At 39.1% G+C, this 23,460-nt stretch overlaps 1 protein-coding gene and 1 long non-coding RNA gene across 2 annotated transcripts in view; both read right to left on the bottom strand.

Annotated features, from left to right (window-relative positions):
• Positions 1-23,460, bottom strand: part of LOC112429839 (uncharacterized) — a 173,038-nt gene that overhangs the window by 104,654 nt on the left and 44,924 nt on the right. The gene's annotated exons all lie outside the window — the stretch shown is intronic.
• On the bottom strand, positions 7,263-7,660 carry LOC143414791 (uncharacterized). The gene is made up of 3 exons (XR_013095469.1): positions 7,609-7,660; positions 7,446-7,511; positions 7,263-7,314 (listed from the first exon to the last, which is right to left on the bottom strand). It is a non-coding gene; the product is annotated as an uncharacterized LOC143414791 (long non-coding RNA).

A 23,460-nucleotide genomic window follows, 5' to 3' on the forward strand; every position in this document is an offset into this window, starting at 1 on the left:
AACAAACATTGCTGCTCTAATGCTGATTATTGGGCCCATTTTGAGACGATTTTTGAGTCGTGCGACCGATTTGGTGATCGGCCCGATTTTGGCCTTCATCGTGCATCGTGTAGTATACATGGGGTAACGAGAAGCGGCTGTGTCACCACCAGAGATGGGCAGTAACGCGTTACTTGTAACGCGTTGCTGTAATCTGATTACTTTTTTCAAGTAACGAGTAAAGTAAGGGATTACTATTGCAAAAACGGTAATTAGATTACCGTTACTTTCCCGTAGGAATGCTGCGTTACTGCGTTACTAAAACCGTGATTTTTTGCGAGAATGTCTCACGACAGTGACGTAAGCGAGTGCGCTGTTAGTGACAACAGCTGTGTGCAGATCAACAATAGATCACATTGTGGGAGAGAGTATGAGCGTGCAGCGTTTAAAGCGTGGAAGTACTGACCTTACTTTGAGTTTGATTCCATAAAAAGTGACAAAAACATTAGCGTCCGTTGTGCGTGGGAAGAAAACTTCTATTTACAGCGAAAAAAAACCCTAAACTTCCAAGGAAGCACCGAGAGCGCAATGACATAATGGGAAATTCACAGAGAAACTCGCAGATTCTTCAACTGACCGCGGCACACCTGCACCAGGGTGAACCTCCGCCTACCGCGGTCCTGCTTTACAGGTGAAAATAGAGCAACAGGACCGCTGAGTCTTTGACTTTATTTTCTGCTGTGTTTTACTTGCATCTATTTGAAAGAGTGAGTGTAAACACAAAAAATATTTTATTTTATGTGCTGGAATGTGTAGAAAATAGGTTTAAATGTTAAACTAATTTATTCAAGTCAGAGAATGTTGCATGTAATTAAATAAAGTTAAAAGATTAAAACTGATAAAACAAGTTAAAAAAAGAGACTTTTCCATTTGATTACATTTTGTATGATGGATTATGTAGAAAAAGTAGAATTGGGCTGAAAGATCTATCGCTTTATCACCTCTTCAGGTTGTAAATCGTGTTTTTAAAAAGTAACTAAGTAATTAATTACTTTTGAAAATAAGTAATCAGTAAAGTAACGGGATTACTTTTTTGGGGAAGTAATCAGTAATTAGTTACTGATTACTTTTTTCAAGTAACTTGACCAACACTGGTCACCACAGCTGCTCACACTGCTCACGCGCAAACACGTAAACGTCGGTGAAAAAGACGGAGCAGCACGGCTGTGCAGCCACAAATTTGTCACGACCACAACAACCGTGAAAATAGTTGGATTTACATTGCTGCTCAATCACAGCTGCCTGATCAATGTTTTTCATTTGCAATTTAGCAAAGTTGATGGTGGTGGTGTGTCTGTGTGAGTGAAAGAGAGAGAGCGACAGATTTTCTGTTATAACCTTAATTTTATGGACGCACAGTGTGAGCACTCAGGTCGCATCAGAGCATCAGGCGGTATAGTGTGAGACCCTGCATCGTGACCTACGAACTTCTAACCCCTGCGAGTCAATCGTGCAGTTTGAGCAGGAGCTGAATAACGTGACTGAAAAAATCGCACAGTGTTTGCCCAACTTTAGGTGTACTGTCCGAGACTTGCACCGCAGTGTCTGCGTTTGTTTCCCTGTTGGCCATGCTTCTTGTTGTGGTCATCTGTTGTCTTCCGGTATTTTCTCCGTAAGCGACCTTTCCTCGACCAATGAGATGAGCGGTAATCTGAATTGTCATACTCGAATTATCATAAGTGTGCTGTCAGCTCATTGGTCACAAAGCAGGAGAGGGACTGGGAATTATGTTTTCAAACAAAGTGTTAACTCCATAAACATTTATAGACTACTTTTGATTCTCACTGTATTACGGGACAAAGTGCGTCCCTTATTAGCTCAATACGGGACTTGTACTTTTGTTTCTAAATACGGGACGATTCCGTTTTTAAGGGACGGTTGGCAACCCTACATCAACCCCACCCAAGATTGGGTACCAAGCCCCAAGTGCGAAAGGAGAAGGATCATTTAATGCGAGAGCAACTGACCTCAAAGACAGGATAATGGCGAAGATTGAAACGTGGATCCCCCGTAGCCAATTACCAAGACTACGTGAAGTACCCTCAGAAGGTCTACCAGAAGATGTGAATGCAGCACTATGGACGATACCTATGGCCTGATTACCGAGACTAACCAGCTGATCTAGAGAGGCTTGGCTACAAGTTGAACAGCTACAAGAATCAATACCCCCCCATGGAGAAGGAGATTGGAGGCTAAGATAAAGGTAGCATGGAGAGAGGTTAGCCAACTATCGGAGCTGCAGAAAGGTGCGATGAAGATGTTGGTCTTGGAAACTATAAAGCAATGACTTACAGCCTTGGCCAACCGCTTGAAGAGGTACAACAGAGAGATAGAAGGCAGGAGCCAAGGTGTACTCTTAGTGGCAGGGGAACAGTATGAGAACAGCACCCCCAAAGCTGGAGACTGAGGAATATTGGAAGAGCATACGGGAGAAGGACGCAACCCATAACAGTAACCACACAGACCACAGCAACCTCCCTGAACAATCACAGTGGCAGACATCTAAGACAGTGTCTCCAATATGAAGAGTTGGACAGCACCAGGCCCCAACATGGTTCACACCCACTGGCTGAAAAAGCTAACTGTACTCCATGAGCGTCTGGCAGTACAAATGAACCAGCTGTTAGTCGATGAGAAACACCCAGAATTGTTAACTGAAAGCCCGACAGTCCTGATTCTCAAGGACCCCCAGAAGGGACCAGTCCCATCCAACCACCGACCAATAACCTGCCTCAGCACTACATGGAAGCTCCTGTCAGCCATGATAGCGGCTAAGATGAAAAGGTACATAGGTCAATATATGAGCAAGGCACAGAAAGGAATTGGCAAGAATTCCAGAGGCGCAAAACACCAGCTACTGGTAGACGTAGCAGTCAGCCGAGACTGTGAGACTACGTTTCCCTACCTGTGCACTGCCTGGATTGATTACCAGAAGGCCTATGACTCCTGGATCCTGGAATGTCTAGAACAGTGGTTCTCAAACATTCCACAGTGAGTACCACCTCATAAAATATATGGCTCTTGAAGTACCACCATTATGACCGACATTAAAGGCTGGTCCGTAAAAATATTGTCAGACATAAACCAGTCCATGGCGCAAAAAAGGTTGGGGAATGGATTTAGACAATAGGCTGTTTACAGAGTAACGTTAAAGTTCTGTTTAAAAGGATAAAACAATGCTAGTGTTGCTGCTGCTGAGCCACCTCTTGGTCCTCCACCAGCCAAAACAACTTGATCAAGTTCTGTGTGGAAGCATTTTACACTCAGTGCTGCAGATGAAACCAAACTGATATGTAATGTATGCAAAAGTCAGATCAGCAGAAGGAGAGATATCAAACATCTGTCAACATCTGTTATGCATAATCACATGCAATTAAAGCATCTTATTCCTGGCACTGTCTGCCAACTCCCCCCACAAGCACCAAGCCCCCCGACCAGCACCAATTCATCATCACAGGCATGTTCTGCCCCTGCAGCCGTTGACCAGGTGGGCTGCCTCCAAACCAGCTGGAAAAGCGGCTGTGTGTGCTGTGTGAAGTTTGATTAGAACATGAATCAATCATGCATCTGCTGAAAGGAAGACTTGTGGCTCAAACCACAGGCTGTGTTTCCTCTTTTCTATGTGGCTCAGCCAGAAATCATGAGCTCCTTCAATTTCAGTGCAAATAAAGCCATGAAGCAGAAGAGAAAGTTAGAAACTAATTTTTTATGCACATGTAAGAATTACAGGATAAGGTTTTTTTTCTGTAGGCTCATGTCTCTATTTTTGTGTGATATTCTATTTCTATTTAAAAAAAATAGTACCATCTGTGTTTTATTCAGCAGTTTTGACATTCACTCATCAAAAAGTGTTCTGCACTCTCCATTTGCAGTGACTTCAGAATGATTCAAAGACACAAACATCACCTACATGTCAGAACATAAAAGTGCTCAAACAAAACTTTTGAACTCTTCATCTGAAGCAGGCCCAGACAAGGTGTGTCCTAGGATGCTAAAGGCATGTGCTGCTGAACTTGGGGAGCCACTACAACGAGTCTTCAATCTCAGTCTGCGACTGGGGAGAGTGCCCGCCCTATGGAAGACATCCTGCATCGTCCCGGTCCCCAAAAGGAACCGGCCCAATGAGCTGAATGACCTCCGACCGGTGGCACTGACGTCACATCTTATGAAGACTCTAGAACGGCTCTTCCTCAACCTCCTCTGACCACAGGTACAACATGCCCAGGACCCACTACAGTTTGCATACAAGGCGGGTGTCGGAGTGGAGGATGCCATCCTGTACCTCCTACACAGAGCCCACTCACACCTGGATGGGGGAAAAGGCACGGTCAGGATCCTTTTTCTTGACTTTTCCAGTGCCTTTAATACCATCCGGCCCTGTATGCTTCAGGAAAAACTGAACAGGATGGAGGTGGACCCCTGCCTGGTAGCTTGGATCTCCGACTACCTCACCGACAGACCACAGTACGTCAGGCTGAAGGACGTCACGTCTGACACTGTGGTCAGCAGCACAGGAGCAGCACAGGGAACTGTGCTGTCCCCTCTTCTCTTCACCCTGTACACCTCTGACTTCTGCTACAACTCTGAATTATGCCATATTCAGAAGTTTGCATATGACACAGCCATCATGGGGTGTATCTGGGATGATCAGGAAGAGGAGTACAGAAGTCTGGTGAGGAACTTTGTCGCATGGAGTCACACAAACCACCTGCAACTCAACACCTCAAAGACTAAGGAACTGGTTGTGGACTTCGGGAAGTCCAGAGAAGGTCCACTGCCGGTTCAGATAGAGGGGGAGGAGGTGGAGGTGGTCAATAAGTACAAGTACCTCGGGCTGTGGGTGGACAATAAACTGGACTGGTCATGCAACACAGAGCACCTGTATAAAAAAGCCCAAAGCCGACTGTACTTCCTCAGGAGCCTGAGGTCTTTTAACATCTGTAGGAAGCTCCTGAGGATGTTTTACCAGTCAGTGGTTGCTGGAGTACTTTTCTATGCTGTGGCGTGCTGGGGGAGCAGCACAGCAAAGAAGGACTCATCCAGGCTGGAGAAACTGATCAGGAAGGCTGGCTCTGTGGTCGGCATGAAGCTGGACACTCTGGTGACAGTGGCAGAGAAAAGGACACTAAAAAAACTGCTGGACATTATGAACAATGCTGGGCATCCTCTGCACACGGCCATAAACAATCAGAAGAGTCTGTTCAGTGACAGGTTGCTTCTCCCCAAGACAAGAACTAACAGACTTAAAAACTCCTTTGTCCCACACGCCATCAGACTGTTTAACTCCTCTCTGGAGGGGAGAGGGAGGGGAAACAGGAGGACAAAGGAGGGGGGAACAACTAAGCTGTAGTGCCTCTTCACTTCACTGTGCAATACTTTTGTTAATAGTCAATGGTGCAATAGACCTCAATACTTGAAATGTGCAATTCACTTGTATTTTTATTTTTATTCCTATTTATCCCCTTCGTATATTTTATTTATATATGTTTCTGTATTTATTTATATATATGTGTGTGTGTGTATATATATATATATATATATATATATAATATTCTGTAACTGTAACTTCTGTCGGTGCTGTGCTTTTGGAAACCGAATTTCCCAGAGGAACCCACCCGAGGGATTAATAAAGTTTTATCTTATCTTATCTCTGAAGCTGCTGACATGACCACACACTGAAATGTGACACATGATGGCAGTGCTGCCATGGCAGGGCAAATGGCCTGTATTTGTATAGCGCTTTACTCAGTCCCTAAGGACCCCAAAGCGCTTTACACTACATTCAGTCATTCACCCATACATTCACACACTGGCAATGGCAAGCTACGTTGTAGCCACAGCTGCACTGACAGAGGCGAGGCTGCCGGACACTGGCGCCACCGGGCCCTCTGACCACCACCAGTAGGCAAACATGGGGTTAGTATCTTGCCCAAGGATATTTGGCATGCAGCCAGGAGGCAGCCTGGGATTGAACCACCGATCTTCTGATTAGTGGCTGACCTGCTCTGCCACCTGAGCTACAGCCACACACCATGAAGTATGAAGACTGCAAAAGCAGCACAAGAGAGGAGCACGAGTCACAGATTCACTACCTGCTTTTCCACGTCAGGATCACAGGGGGGACTGGAGCCTATCCCAGCTGATACTGGGCTAGAGATTGGGTACACTCTAAACAGAGAGACAGAAAACCAACCACACTTACAACAAACACGTTTGATCTGTGGGAGGAAGCTGGACCTCCAGGAGGAAACCCATGCAGGCACACAGTGAACATGATAGACAGACAGCAAGACAGACAGACTTGTTTCAGCTCACTTTATTGAACATACAATAATGGCACTGCAGTGTAATAAAAAAAATACAAATACTATAAACAGAAGATACAGATTGATGTGTGTAAAAATAAACTTTTAAGGTTTGAATGAAAATGTTTCCATGCTGTTTATTTATTTAAACATTTACAATGAAAACAACAGAAATAATATAGCTAGCAGAGCACCAGTTTTAAAATATATTTTAGATGTTTAGCAGTAATGTGGTACCTCAGTATTGGGTAGAAAACCTTTTAGTATGAATAAGAGAAAAAGTCCCATTGACTCTCCACGACACCTTGTGGCACAAATCGGTATTACATGAACGTATGACCTGAGGCAGACCTCAAGAAAACTGGGAAAACTCTGCTACACAGTAAAAAGGCTGCTGAGCATAACGTCACAGCAGTTGTTACTTCCCATTATGTTGACAGCTTTAGTTCATCTTGGAGGGTTGTAATATTTTTTAAATGAAAATGAGTGCCTTTAAATGAAAGCTCTCTTTCAGTGGATTCATGCACAACACTGAAGAGCTGTAACATGTACTCTCAGTCTGACACACAACAACACACTTTATTTATGTCACACTTTTATTTACAAAGTTACAAAGTGCTTCACAGAAAGACATTTATAATATATTACAAATACAAGAAACAATTAAAAAGATTTAAAAAAAAGATCTACAGTACATTAATGTCCAATAAAAATATTATCTAAAGGGAGAGAAACAAGTGAAACACACTGAGTCATTCTTTCAGAAGGAAGTATAAACTCAGGCTATCAGGATCATTGCTTTGAATTCAAAATCTTCTCCTTTTCACTCAAAGTCACTCCAACTTTTAAGAGACTTTAAAGAGAAAAAGAGAAAAACAGCTAAAGAGCTGCTGTTAAGATTTTAGAGCTGTGGCTGAATTTGGATTGACATCATTGTAGTCAGAGCTCTCCTCTGGGTCACCACGTTGCCCTGTTGAGGTGATCAAATGAAAGCATTTCAAAACAAACTCCCCCTGTTTTGTCCACAAATGCATTTATTATCAGAGAGAATAATTACCAATGTATATTTTGCATTTCAAATGTCACATTTTGTGCACTCACTTGTCTTGTTAATGACTTTGAGCTGAATCACACATGTGACATTGTTGTAATCACCTTCTGCTGGACCTGAAATAATAATCTGATTGACTTTAATGTTAAACACAGTTATTGTATCATCATCCAGCTTCCACAAGCTCTGTATTAATGAAAGTGTAAACTTTACCATTTTCAGTGTTTTCACATCTTCTGACTGTCTCATAGACACAACGATCACCTGCAAGTCAGAGAAAATCAGTCACCTCATGTCTGTGATACTAATTTAAACACAAATATTCTTGCAAATAACATTTATATTAAAAGCTGCAGCAGATGTAATAAGTACAGTCTTGTTGCAAATCACATCAGAATATTTAAAAGTAGTTGAAAAACTAACCATCAAAAAGAGAGGATTAGTCTTGCTGCTGATCTTCATCCTGATTGAGCGTCTGCTCGTTAGCAGCACCTTTATTAAAAATATAAAATAAGGCAATTCACTTTTATATGGTCCTCATGATACATTTGTGTCTTTGAATGATGAAGATTTGTAGAAAGTAAAGGAAAAGGTCTCACTGTTGGTCATTCTGCAGCGATACAACAAAAGCAGGAGAATAATAATGAGAGAGACTCCACAAACCAGTCCAACCATCAACCACACAGGAGACGAAGAGCTGTCAGCTCCTGACATGGTTACTGTAACACAAACAAGAATTCATTAATAAACCTTAATTATATTCGATATAATAATTTATAATAATTATATAATTATTTTTATATAATTATTATATTTATAATAATATAATAATTTTATAAAAGATCCAGTTCATCTATTTTCTTCGACTAGGAACAAATCTGTAAAGAACAGTCTGAAAAACTTAAAAATGACTTTATTCATCTGCTGAGCCCTCTGAAGAGATCTGTGAGCCACGTCTATGTTTCTGGTTCCTTCTCTGGCCGGGGTGACAGTCATTTTAGCAGATTGCTGCTTCTTGCTCCATCCATGGTGTTTACTACACTCATAACTTCAATCTCTTCTGAGAACACAGTTGTTTAGAGATGATGGCGACACACATGCAAACTACATGGAAATCTTATCCACAGAAAAATATTTTTAACAATGGTTCATTTCTATGCTCTGACAATAATGCAGCATTTCTTCATAAAATCTTCTATTCACTAAACAACCTACCAAGCTTAAAACTCATAATATGTGGTGACGTAAATGCTTTGCTGGAGACTATACTGGACTTTGTCCAATAACAGAACAGAAGTGTGATTTTAAAACAATATGGAGCAGTTCCATGTTTGGAACACAGAAGTTTTTCTCATCTCTGTGTTAACAAACTCAAACTTGCTAAATTTGTTAGTACAGATCACACAATGACCTCTTAGTCTAACAGAAAGAAAATAATTAAGCTTACAGGTTTCCACAACTGTGACGCCACTGCTGTCCTCTGTGGAGAAAACTGGATCTCCTCTCCCTCCTCTGCAGTGGTACAGACCTCCTTGTGAGACACTAATAACTCTGTTTGCTTCATTTCCTCTCATGAGCTGAGCTTTAGAAGAGACTGAATCACGTCTGAACCAGTCAAACTTCCAGCCAGCAGAGCCCTCCACAGAGCAGCTCAGTGTCACACTGCCCCCTGCTGGTATGACTGAACTTTGTGCTGTCAGCGTGGCTCTGGGTTTACTTGCTGTTGAGTTTACAGAAAAAAACGTCATCAGATTATGACTTGCGTCAGGGAAAAAAATAATAATAAATAAAGATATTCATTTAATAATACTCTACAGTGACACTACACTGAATCGTGTCTGTTATTTCTGTGGAACCTGCATCATATTTACACCGAGCCTATTCCCCTACATCGGTGTTCATTAATGTTTATCCTTATCTTTGTCATGTGTCTGTGACAGTAAAATCAGATAAACGAAATGAGGCCATGTTGGAGGTTTTGGTTCAGCTTTTATTACTGAATTAAGGTGCAGCATCTGATGCTCTATTTCCCAGAATGTAACCCCGCTCTAGTTTTATAAAGAGATGTTTAATTCCTGTAGGTTGAAACACAAAGCCTTAATGCAGGAAAAAACTGAATATCTAAACTAGACTGACAAAAGATTTTCTTTAGTAAAAACATTTGTCATCTGCATCCAGAGTAAAGAAACTGGTTCTTTCGTTTGACCTTCCGTTTCATAAACTGTGTCCTGGTGGTTTTAATGTAACCTCACTGAAAGACAAACAGACTGATATCATTGCTGTGATTGTCCTTTCTGCTCTCAGTGTGGCTCTGACTCTGACTGGCACCAAACACAAGTTTATAATGTGACACAGGCAATCTGTCTTACTTCAAAACTAGACTAACGATGCACCTGATTTATTTATTAAGACAGTTGTCTCTTTATATTCCTCTTTAAATGAATCATTGCAGAGTCATAGTGCACTCAGCTATGTGTCTGATTTTTGGAGGGTCTGGATTGTTTCTTGATGTTGAGTTTAAACTGAAGTAGAAATGAAAACAGGAAACTTCAGTTTGAATCGTAGACCAGCTTACATGAAACTGTCAGTCTGAAGGCATCACTCCATCCTGTTAAGAGATAGTCACTGCTACCCCGACATCTGTAGTCTCCACTGTGGGACACTGAAACTCTGCTGATCCTGTATTCACTGGATGTTGGAGGGCTGTTTGTGTTGGGTGCTGTCCATTCATATTTCCACACCTTTCCTTCACCTCCCTGAATCTCACATCTGAGAGTGATTGTCTCACCAGTGAATATCTGAGACCAGCTGTGCTGCAGCGTCACATTGATCCTGTTGGAAACTTTCCACAGTAAAATTCCTCAGTTAGCACACAAAAGGAATAAATGAACATTTTTATAATCCCTGTGGCTGAATCTCCTCCTGCTGGCTGATTGAAGATATAAAACAAAAATGGTTTCTAACAAAAGGCCAATTAACAAGATTCAGAAGTTTGCAGCTTGAAATCCTAACAGAATAAAAACAGATGCAGAAAACTGGAATGAATGTTTTATGTTCACCTTTCTGTTTAGATCAATAACTTTAAAGCAGCTGAATTCATTTTAAGCATTTATCCTCTGATTCAAATATATAAAGGAGGATGGAGTGGTTTCCAGTAACAAGGAATGGTGAGCAACCACTGCATCATTCACCATTATTTCCATCTAGATATAAAATAATTTTGAGATTGTGGCGCGTGTGGTTTGTGGCTCAAGTGCAGTGGAGGGGTGGAGATGGGGGAAATCATCTGATCACACGTCCCCTTATATCAGTAGGACGCCGGGGCCTGGACGGGAGAGAAGAGTCTGGATCTGTGCCATAGTCACGGGCACGGAGACAACAAGGAGTGACTGGAGAGGTGATCTATAAAGAAACTCCACTGTAAATAAAACAACACAGTGTCCGTGGTCCTGGGTTAGAGGACTGGAGATGTTACAGATAGAATGTTTGGGTCAATTATGAACTTTTTTTTTCTTTGACTATAGTGTGTGTGTGTGTGTGTGTGTGTGTGTGTGTGTGTGTGTGTGTGTGTGTGTGTGTGTGTGTGTGTGTGTGTGTGTGTGTGTGAGAGAGAGAGAGAGAGTTTATACTTAGTGTGTTAATCAGAAACATCAGGGGGGCTGTACTCTATTACAAACAGGACAAAACCTTATTTGTATTTTTATTCTACAACTGTTTATTAATTAAAAGCATTGGTGGCAGTTTAGCTTAATGGGTGAGCAGGTGACCTTATTCCTTAAGGTCCAGGTTCGAGTCTGACCCTTTGCTGCATGTCTCCCCCTCTCCTTCTCTTGCCACTGTCCTGTCTGTCTACAGTGGGATGCAAAAGTTTGGGCAACCTTGCTAATAGTCATTATTTTCCTGTATAAATCGTTGGTTGTTACAATAAAAAATGTCAGTTAAATATATCATATAGGAGACACACACAATGATATTTGAGAAGTGAAATGAAGTTTATTGGATTTACAGAAAGTGTGCAATAATTGTTCAAACAAAATCAGGCAGGTGCATAAATTTGGGCACTGTTGTCATTTTATTGATTCCAAAACCTTTAGAACTAATTATTGGAACCCAAATTGGCTCGGTAAGCTCAGTGACCCCTGACCTACATACACAGGTGAATCCAATAATGAGAAAGAGTATTTAAGGGGGTCAATTGTAAGTTTCCCTCCTCTTTTAATTTTCTCTGAAATGTAGCAACATGGGGATCTCAAAACAACTTTCAAATGACCTGAAGACAAAGATTGTTCACCATCATGGTTTAGGGGAAGGATACAGAAAGCTGTCTCAGAGATTTAAGCTGCCTGTTTCCACAGTTAGGAACATGTTGAGAAAATGGAAGACCACAGGCTCAGTTAGGTTAAGGCTCGAAGTGACAGACCAAGAAAAATCTCGGATAGACAGAAGCGACGAATGGTGAGAACAGTCAGAGTCAACCCACAGACCAGCACCAAAGACCTACAACATCATCTTGCAGCTGATGGAGTCGCTGTGCATCGTTCAACCATTCGGCGCACTTTACACAAGGAGATGCGAGAGTGATGCAGAGGAAGCCTTTTCTCTGCCCACAGCACAAACAGAGCTGCTTGAGGTTTGCTAAAGCACATTTGGACAAGCCAGCTTCATTCTGGAATAAGGTGCTGTGGACTGATGAAACTAAAATTGAGTTATTTGAACATAACAAGGGGCGTTATGCATGGAGGAAAAAGAACACAGCATTCCAAGAAAAACACCTGCTACCTACAGTAAAATATGGTGGTGGTTCCATCATGCTGTGGGGCTGTGTGGCCAGTGCAGGGACTGGGAATCTTGTCAAAGTTGAGGGACACATGGATTCCACTCAGTATCAGCAGATTCTGGAGACCAATGTCCAGGAATCAGTGACAAAGCTGAAGCTGCGCCGGGGCTGGATCTTTCAACAAGACAATGACCCGAAACACTGCTCAAAATCCACTAAGGCTTTCATGCAGAGGAGCAAGTACAACGTTCTGGAACGGCCATCTCAGCCCAGACCTGAATATTATTGAAAATCTGTGGTGTGAGTTAAAGAGAGCTGTCCATGCTCGGAAACCATCAAACCTGAATGAACTAGAGATGTTTTGTAAAGAGGAATGGTCCAAAATACCTTCAACCACAATCCAGACTCTCATTGGAACCTACAGGAAGCGTTTAGAGGCTGCAATTTCTGCAAAAGGCAGATCTACTAAATATTGATTTCATTTCTTTTTGTGGTGCCCAAATTTATGCACCTGCCTGATTTTGTTTGAACAATTATTGCACATTTTCTGTAAATCCAATAAACGTCTTTTCACTTCTCAAATATCACTGTGTGTGTCTCCTATATGATATATTTAACTGACATTTTTTATTGTAACAACCAACGATTTATACAGGAAAATAATGACTATTAACAAGATTGCCCAAACTTTTGCATCCCACTGTAGACTGTTTGTGTCCATTAAAGGCTAAAAAGCTTAAAAAAAAAAAAAAGCATTCATGGTTCATTCAAACATTTCAAGTGTGATTATTGCTTCACAGCTCATGATGATATCAATGACTGTAGCTGTGCTTCTAGGCCATGTGTCTACAGAGCCACAAACACCGGTCTTATTGCTCACTGAGTGACTGCAAGATGTACATATTAGAGAGCTTCCAATTTCAGTTTTTACCATCACAAAAAAGTCAAATGTGGGAATATTTGATAAAAATAAAGAGGATGTAGAAATTTCAAGTGTGTCGTGATTCCAGATCTAGTTTTGTTTTTTGAGTTTTTTGAGGTTGAATTGTTTGTTTGTTTGTTCGTGTTTGTAGTTTTGTTTATTGATCTTCATTTATTTTTGAGCATTTTTAGAGCCTTTAGTTCTTCTAATAATTTAGTCTGAAAGTTTAATTTGTTCCCTCATTGTTCCCTGTCTAATCCTCAGGGTCAGTCCCCCTTTGTTTACTTTATTTTGTGTATGTTACTGTTTAGTTATTGTCCTCACTTCCTGCTTTATTTTGGTATTCATTTGTTTCTTGTGTCTTATGTTGAGTTTTACTTCCCTCTTAGTGTGTGTGTGTGTGTGTGTGTGTGTGTGCGTGCGTGCGTGCGTGTGTGTGTGTGTGTGTGTGTGTGTGTGTGTGTGTGTGTGTGTGTGTGTGTGAGATAAGTTTCACTTTTTCTTATTCAGTCTGTCTCAGAGTGCATTTTGCTCCTCATCTTTCAACACATGACTTTTTTGTGCACAGTATCAGTAACTTTAAACAGCTGTATTAGGTTCAATGATTTATCCACTAATAAAATGTAGCACACAGGTCACAAGGTCAAAAAAAAAATACATTAAGAAGTTTCACATATTTAAAAATGATTCTTTATCATGGAGCAAAGATGAGGTCACATCATTCACGTTTACAAGTGTTTCAAAATGAATTTTCTCAAACTTTGGAGAATCCAAGCTGTTTTATTGCAGATTAATTTTTTTTAACTCACCAGTTTCACTAATGATGACTGAGTCACTTTCTTTAATGAGTAAATTTGTGCCTTTTATACGTCCTCTACAGGTGTAGATGCCGACTTCAGAGGTCACAAGTACTCTGTTTGATTCACCAGCTACTGCGGTCTTCTCAGAGTTTTCAGAGGGTTCTCTTAACCACTCATATTTTAAGTCAGTAGAGTTCTTCACATGACAGGTCAGTGTCACACTGCCCTCTGCTGGTATGGTTAATCTGTCTGCTGTCAGAGTGGCCTTCACTCCAAGTTCTGTAATTTAGAAAAAGATCAAAAAGAATAAAATTGTTGCTCTGAATGTTTGATGCAAACTTAAATAATGTGAATCATCTTTTGTAGCCACACAATTCGACACACTGAACATCTACAGAGACTTTGGAGTGACGTGTTAGACAGCTTCTAATCAAAACACCAAATGAGGGATGAAGGTAACAAACTCTATGCTGAGCTCAGAGCAGCATTTGGTTACCATGTTCATGTTGGTTTTTCCTTTAATTTGTCATCTGTGTGGAGCTTTTGATAATTAGCATATTTATAACTCCAAAAAGGCAATCAAAAAAAATCCCACTATATAATCCAGCATAACTCAGTGAGATAGATAATCTACACTACACACAATGTCGATATTTTCAGATCAGATAATCATTCATGAAAACAAAATCCACATGTATAAAGCCAAAGCTCTGCTCTCTGCTCACTCACTTAACATGGTTATATTAACATTTATCAATAATCTCATTGAAATGTTTGGTTTATGTTACAAAATATAACACAGAGGACGTGTCGCAAGTCCGTCTCTCTTGTTTGTTTATCGCCCACTTCGCACCAGAAAGAGGAAACCAGCGGCTGAACAACAGCAGCACATTTAAGCTTGATAAGCTGTTGTTAGAATTTATTTAATATTACTTTCTACACCAGGATCTTTTTCTACGCAGCTGACGCTGGTAACTGTGCAGGGGCGGATCTAGCAAAGTTTAGCCAGGGGGGCCGATAGGGCATGAACAGGAAAAAGGGGGCACAAAGACATACTTTTCTTTCTTATTCTCATTTAAAATGTCTAGCTTTTAATAAATAATTATCTGACACCCAAAGTTTTAATCTGATGTAAAATGTATAGAAGTCCATTACTGTATATAGTAACTGTTAAGTCTAATATACCCTAGTAAGCTATACTACTTTTTACTTTGGGAAGGTACCATCTGTGCAGTCTGCAATTCTGTAGAAGAAAGATGTTGAATCTATTTAATTATTCTTGAAAAAAAATTTATTTCTGTGCATTTTTTTCACACTGCATCAAATTAAAGTTGATAACGTTGATTAAGCATCATGAGGTGGAGGGTGGGGAGTGGTTCCCTATTTTTTATTTATTTTTTGATGGAAGTTTGCATCCTATTAGTTAGGTTGCTTAATATTTCTGCTAAGTACTCTTTAAAATACCAGAATAGGGAGGATGGAGCAGGTTTAACTATTAGATTGATCAGTGTTGCTGAACTATGAAATATTTTGGGTGCAGTGTATTTTTTTACATACAGGTATAACAGAATAGCTTTAGTGTTGTTGTTTATTTAAACTTGAGTATGAACTTGTACAAAATGCAGCAATATATTTTAAAAAAACAGTTTTATTGATTAAAAAACACACTATATCGGAATCATATCGGTATCGGTAGATATCCAAATTTATGATATCGGTGTCGCATCGGACATAAAAAAGTGGTATCGTGCCATCTCTAGTTAAGAGCAACACATATGATATAAATGGAAAACAAAAAACAGTTTCTCACCTTCAGTGTTTCCATGTCTGACTGTACTGAGCACTAAAATAATGAATGAAACATCATCAGACATTATACAACTGACAAAATCACAATAAATATATAAACTGAGGCTTTCAAAAGGTAATTTTTAACATGGCACAGTTATTGCTCATACCAAGCTGTCAGGTAAACAGGTCAAAGCAGTGATACAGTGTAATTGTCACCAGTGAGAAACATTTTCCTTCATCACTGCCATTCAAACAGTAAAGGTGTGTATTGTACTCACAGAATAACCCCAGCAAACAGAGCAAAGAGTGCCCCATCCTCACGTCCAGCCCTGCACGCTGATCTGCATCTAATCTCAAAGTGTTCGACTTTGCATTGATAATAAATGCAGAACAAAGAGAAGCTGCACTTAATGTAGATAAGACCAGAGTTTATATTCAGCTCCTCCTTCTATCACCTCTCTGTGCTTCCTTCCTTTTACACCAACCTCAAACAGCTCCTGTAGCTTTGACCACAGCAGTCGTGTGACGTGTTCACATTTCCTGTCCACTGCAAACATTTAAGCTTCTTTCCTGTTTTGTGTTCCTACCTTTCTCTGTGATATACAAGGGTGATCTGTTGCTTAGTTACTGACACACTTTGCAGGTCATAGTTTTGTCTTTGTTGACGTGTCCTGTGGATCCTGCTGGAGTTTTCTTCTTCTTCTGATTAGTGATATTATAAATTATTCTGTACCTGTTCATCCTGCATGTACTTCAGCTGACTGTCACGTGTCTTCTTGTGTCCTTTTTCATCTTTCTGAAATTAAACAACCTGATTATTCAGTCTGGAAATTATTTCCCATGTTGATTCAGACATGCAGACTGATACAGTCCACAGATACAAAACTTCATTAATTATAATAAATCTTTTGAACATTATGAATTTATGAATATGTAATATAGTGATGATAAAAAACTGTGTGAGAAAGTGTTCACAGGTTTTCTAACTTGTCAGGGATGATAAGTGTATTTCTTTCTGAGTTTCTACTTTGGAGTCTGTGTTTTCAGTAGAGTCTCTTTAATGAATGTGTTTTTCCTTTTGATGTCTTAGCAGAGGAATTATGTTGAAAATCTTCCTTCAGGCTGCAGAAAAACATAAAAACACATTTCACTGTTGGCTCAAATATGCAGGTCTTTAATTAAAAGGCTCCTCTGACCTCAGAATAGATCTGTGAATGTTCTCATCTTGTGCTGGAAATCTGTTTTTAAGTTTGGCTGTGAGCCCAAACTCAGGAAATGACTCCCTGTGTGGCTGAACTGTAACTAAAGACTTGTGTTCTTCACAAAAACAAAAACATTCAGTCAACAAATTTAACAAAGAAAACATTTACATTTATAGATTTATTACCTGGCAGCATATTAAAGAAAGCATTTCATCTGAAGACAATCTGAGCATCTGATTGTGTGTAGAAAACTACATCAGAAGATACTGTGCTGTGTTACCTACAATATGATGTATTAACTCTGAAAGATTACCACCACATGTTCATTGTTTGTAGTTTTATTATATTTATATCTATTTATAGTGATTTTTAATTTTAAAAAATAAATAAATAAGAAGTTGCTGCAGAAGCTCAAAAACAGAAGCCAGATGTCAGGACTTGTTGGTAAACACTTGTATATCTTAAAGTATTATAATAAATAAAGTGTTGCTCTGTATTCTGTGTGTTTTATTTGTGTCCTTATAATCTGTCTGTGCTGTCATCTGCAGGGCAGCACACATTTAGCTTCAACTGTCCTTCTTAATTTTAGTTCTGCAAGCTGATGAAAAAAAATACATCATTGTTATATTTAAGTGCAGAGATGGTGCAGATGTGGTCACCAACACTTATACCACACAGAAATATTTGCACTATTTCTAATCATGTGTCTTTATTAAGAAGTAAACAGTCCTGGTTTGACCCACAGTCAGTGAAACTAAAGCCAAAGTCATCTTAACACAAACCTAACACAACCAAACTAACAGTTTTACAGTTTTACCTGCTGAAGTACTTTTCTTGTACTTAAATTCAACTTTGGTTTGATTTACAGATTTATTACATTGTTTGATGAAGAATGATGATGTTGATTTTACTGAAAGGCTCAGCTTCTGCATCACAGACAGACCAAACTCATCCTGGATGGAGCAGTTTAATGTAACTGCAGCGTCCAGCAGACAGATAAATATGAGTGAAGTCAAGGTTTGATTACAAACCATCATGTGTTACAAGTTAAGATTTTGTGGGTAGAAAGAGAGATTATTTTATTTAATTCACACATAGCATGTCCATAAATTTACAGCATGTCCAGAGATTTAAAGACAGCGGCTTTTCAGCGTGAGAAACAAACTTTTCACATTTTCCCATAAAAATGTTTTTCCTTTTACTGTCTCATCACCACAATGATGCTACTTTTGTCTGTTTTCACACACTGCCATGCGTAGTTAATGAAGCAGTGATAATTATTACTATTATTTCAGTACAGGCAGGTCACATAAACATGTGTCATCCACACAGAGGTCAAAGTGAAATTTCCACTGTGCTCTTTGTCTGAATTGCTTGTTAACTCTCTGCTGTGAGCTGATAACATAAAACTACACAACTGCTAAAATGAAGACTTCAGGCTGAAACCACAGGCTGCATTTCCTCCTTTCATGGTGATAAGGCCACACACCACGAGGTCTTCAACTAGATAAATATAAGCCTGTGGCAGAATAGACGAGGACCAAAAACACTCTTTCATACACACACACACACACACACACACACACACACACACACACACACACACACACACAGAGAGAGAGCGAGAGAGAGTTTGCTTTGTTGCTTAGTTACTGACACACTTTGCAGATCATAGTTGTGGCTGTGTTGTTGTGTCCTGTTGGTCCTGCTGGAGTTTTCTTCTTCTGGTTAGTGATATTATAAATTATTCTGGATTTCCTCGTTCATCCTGCAGATGTACTTCAGCTGACTGTCACATGTCTTCTTGTTTCCCACGTGGAGTCTTGATGCAGACAAGCAGACTGACACAGTCCGCAGATACAAAACTGAGTTCATTAATTATAATTCATTTTATGAACATTATGAATTTTAAGAAAATTGATGATGAAATCTGCTGATAAAGAAAAGTTTAAATAATAGTAACAAATAGAAGCAGTTTTTCAGTGTTCACGGGTTTTATAAATTCTTAGTGATCACAAGTAAATGGCCTGCATTTGTATAGCGCTTTACTCAGTCCCTAAGGACCCCAAAGTGCTTTACACTACATTCACCCATTCACACACTGGCGATGGCAAGCTACATTGTAGCCACAGCTGCCCTGGGGCGCACTGACAGAGGCGAGGCTGCCGGACACTGGCGCCACCGGGCCCTCTGACCACCACCAGTAGGAAAACACGGGGTTAGTATCTTGCCCAAGGATATTTGGCATGCCGTCAGGAGGCAGCCTGGGATCGAACCACCGACCTTCTGATTAGTGGCTGACCTGCTCTGCCACCTGAGCTACAGCCACCCAAGTGTTTATCTGAGTTTCTACTTTGGAGTTTGTATTTTCAATAAAGTCTTTTTAATAAATTTGCTGTTTGATTTTTTTATCATTGGAATTATGTTGAAATTCTTCCTTTAGGCTGCAGAAAAACACAAAAACATATTTTACCGTGTGCTCAAATATCCTCATGTAGGTCTATAATTGAAAGGCTCCTCTGACCTCAGAATAGATCTGTGAATGTTCTCATCTTGTGCTGGAAATCTGTTTTTAAGTTTTGCTGTAAGCCCAAACTCAGGAAATGACTCACTGTGTGGCTGAACTGTAACTAATGACAAAAAACATTCAGTCAACAAATTTAATATCATTTAAATTGATAGATTTATTACCTCACAGCATATTTAAGAAAAACATTTAATCTGAAGGGAATCCGAGCATCTGATTAAATCATTAATTTTTGTAGAAAATTAAACCAGAAGATACTTTGCTGTGTTACCTACAATATGACTGAATTAACTCTAAAAGATTATCAGCACAAGTTCATTGTTTGCAGTTTTATTATAGTTTGTAGTGTTAATAAAAAAAAATCTTTCTAGAAGCTCAAAAACAGAAGCTAGATATCAGGACTTATTGGTAAAGACCTGCATATCTGATAATAATAAAGTAAATATTCCTAAAATGTTGCTTTGTATTCTGTTTGTTCATCCCACAGTGTCATTATAATCTCTCTGTGCTGTCAGCTATCAGGGCCAAAACATGTTGTCATCTGGAGCACAGCAACCATTTGCCTTCAACTTTTCTTCTTCTTGGTTCTGCAGCCTGATGGAAAAAAATTAGATCATTTATTATTTTTAAGTGCAGAGATGATCCTGCAGCTATGTCGTCACCAACACACAGAAATAGTCACACAATATTTTCCACCAGCGGTAGTTACACCCCCAGTAGCACAGGAACAGAGGGGGAGGGAAAGAGAGAGAAAGAGAGCCAGGGACAACACCATCGCCTTAGAAAGGTATAGTAATCATCCACAACTATTTTCAGTTGCGGATGATAAAGGATTCAGAAAGTTTATTCATGCAGTGAATCCTATGTATGCAATTCCAAGCAGGAAAACACTCCCAAAAAATCATCCCAGGTCTATATGACAGAGAATGTGCATCTTCTTTTTGTTTTGCATATTTTATATTATATTATTTATATTTTATTGTGTTGTGGTTTGCAGTGTTTTTTTTTTTTTGTTGTTTCACTTTAAATTTGTTTATAAGGATAAAGCTGAAAATTTAAATGGTTAAAAGTTGAAATGTAAACAGTTGTTTTTTGTATTTTATAATTTATTGATAACATTTTATATGGAGTGAATAAATAAAAGTATATTTACGGTGGCCTGTAGAGAAAAAGCACGTTCAAACTCCAAAACAAGTGCTCCAGGATGCTAGGGGCAGTGTTGAGCCTTTGTTACCAAGTGGCTACACAAGCCAGGAAGTACCAACGACTGGATTTGGTGTGTGGTAGTAACAGGTAAATGAAAATTTTTTTTGTATTATTTGAATATATATGAGTGCTTGTGTATAAATACACAAACAATACACATATGCTTTCAATTGTGTAATTTAAGTGATCTAGGTAGCTCTGTACGTGGTTTGGAATTTATAAGTGTTTTGGAGTTTGTACATATGTGTAAACATATATAAATAAAACCAAGATTTTTTTTACATTAATTACATTACAGTAATTCCTTTTGATCATAATTTTATGTTGTTGTTGATAATAAATTAATTAAAGCAACAAAACAACCTGAAGACCCGGTTGGGAGCCGAAAGAGCCGGTTCTCTAAAAAGAGCTGGAATTCCCATCACTATTTCCCTCTTCTGCAGCAACCGTTTGTTTGATAGCAACAATAAAGAAGTGATGGTTGGGGTGAGTAACTCCTTCTAGTACTGCTCACTTGCAAGGGCGGTGCTTGTTAACATATCATACTCAATCTGCTGCTCAGGGCTCCAAAGGGTTAGTTTACTTGGCTATTGCTGGCTTTTATTTTATTCTCTGTTCACGTGAGCCCACAAATGTAAATGTGTATAATGTTTTAGAAATACCTTTTGGGCCGAATTATTACCCTTAGTTGACTGAGTGGGCTTTGTGTGTTTTGTATAATAACACAGATTAAGGGGGAAGGAACCCAGGGTGCTGTATCTAAATGCAGGGATACTTATAAAGTGATACACTGTGTTTGGATGTTTCTTATCTGCTTTGCCACAAATAATTATTCAACTTTGAAAAATTCTGATCATCATGATTGAGTTTCATAAAAACGATCGTCCACCCGAGAAAGGTAAGTAGTGACTGAATTTTCAAAATAAGAGTGGGTGCATTGTCCACCAGTAAAAAAAAAAGCAAATCTCAGGTTGATAGAAAAGCAGCAAATTAATCATAAACATATTCAGCATGTTTAAGTGCATATCTAATTGGCTTTTTTTTTTTTGTTTGTTTTTTTGTCAGTTTTATAATTTTCCTACTAGTAAAGATCTTCTTGGCCCTTTATGATGCACCTAGGTGCCCCTATAGGGCTGTAACCTGTAATTTCAAGTGCCAAAGCAAATCAAGTCTTTTTAAAATGACAGATATTTTTCTTGTACTTCCTTCTGAAAAAATGTGAACACTATAGACTTAAAATGAGTTTAACATCCATTTGCTAAAAAATTGTCAGTACTGAGGTAATGTCTTATCGAGTCAGTAGAGGGAACCATAGTGCTGTTGTGGCTCCAACAGACGGCCTGTGCACCTGCAGCACAATAGTTAACAAACCACAACTTCACAGATTTGGCTGCTTAGTTTTCCATATTCTGTGTGCTGCCATCAACATTTCCCCAAGTCTGCTACTTAAAAAAGTAAAAAACATTTTTTTAATCTGACTTTATTTAAGTAAAAAAAAAAAGAAAAGAAAGAAAAGTAAGTAACACGAAGATGACTTTCACTCTTGTTGCAACTCTAATTTAATATCTCTGATTGGTTTGTGTTATTAAATCAAATCTCCACTGAGTGATGAGTCAGCTCTGACACAGTAAATTTTCCGTTGTGTCTGTTCATTGTTCACTATCCTGCAGTTGTTAATAAACCACGTGGTGCTTCATATATAGAACACTTCTGTTCAATATCAGTGTAAACATGGCTTCCCACATGGATCCCACTATGTGACACAGTACAAACTATTCTCCACTCTTGGATTTAAGTACCTGATATGTTGATTCTGCACAAGAACAAGGTGTATGGAGGGACAGTGATTTTTTTATTTTCACATCTGTAATGAATTTTGCTGTTTTAATTGCTTAATTTCAAATGGACAGTCTTTATGTGGTTCTGAAACTAAAACAGTGCTGTGCATCATTCTGCTGTTATTGGCTTTGCCATAAATTATAATTTAACTGACACTGAAAAATTCTGATCATCATGATTGAGCTTCAGGAAAGCAATGTTATACCCAATAAAGGAGGGCTGGTGAATAGTGGTTAAAGGTTGGTTTTGATAAGTAAAATGGCCATGTCTCTATTCAGTTTAAAGTCTGACCCATAACTGACTTTATCTAAGTTTTGGCCACCACTGGTCTATATTTTCATTAAAATAATTTGAATAATTTTGTTCTAGCTGATTATAACAAAACTTGAAGTGCAAAAAAACCCCAAACCAGCTATTCCAGATAGAAAGGATCTAGGCTGACACAGTGGTTTATATGAATTTACCTCTCATACATGATACAACGTGATAATGTAAATATGACAATGTGACAGGTTAAGTCAGGGATGTCAAACATAAGGTCTGGGGGCCAGACTCCAGTCCACCTTACTAGATGGCACTATTGGAAGGAAAATGTGAAGAACAGAAATGTTGAACTTTTAATTGTTTTTTCATGAGTTTTAAAGATTTTCCTACTGACGAAGATTTTCTTGGCCCTTCAAGCTACACCTGAGTAATCAAATAATAGATTTCTGTAATATTACAAAATTTCTTTTTAAAATTTGAAACACAAAGACTAGCACTTCATTTATTTTTTTTAATATAAACTATCTCAGGATTACATGTGTAATTGAAACATTACTTTCACTGGTCCCATCCACATAAACTCAAAGTGGGCTGTATGTGGCCTGTGATGTAAAATGAGTTTGACATGGTTAAAATTAAATAACCAGAACTCAGCTAATGTCTTATTGAGTCAGTAGAAGGCGCTCTGGTGCTGTTGATCAAAAAGACCGATTGCAATAGGCTGGAAACTGTACACG

This window comes from Maylandia zebra, linkage group LG3, assembly GCF_041146795.1.
Source record: "Maylandia zebra isolate NMK-2024a linkage group LG3, Mzebra_GT3a, whole genome shotgun sequence".
In the NCBI taxonomy this organism is placed as follows: Eukaryota; Metazoa; Chordata; class Actinopteri; order Cichliformes; family Cichlidae; genus Maylandia; species Maylandia zebra.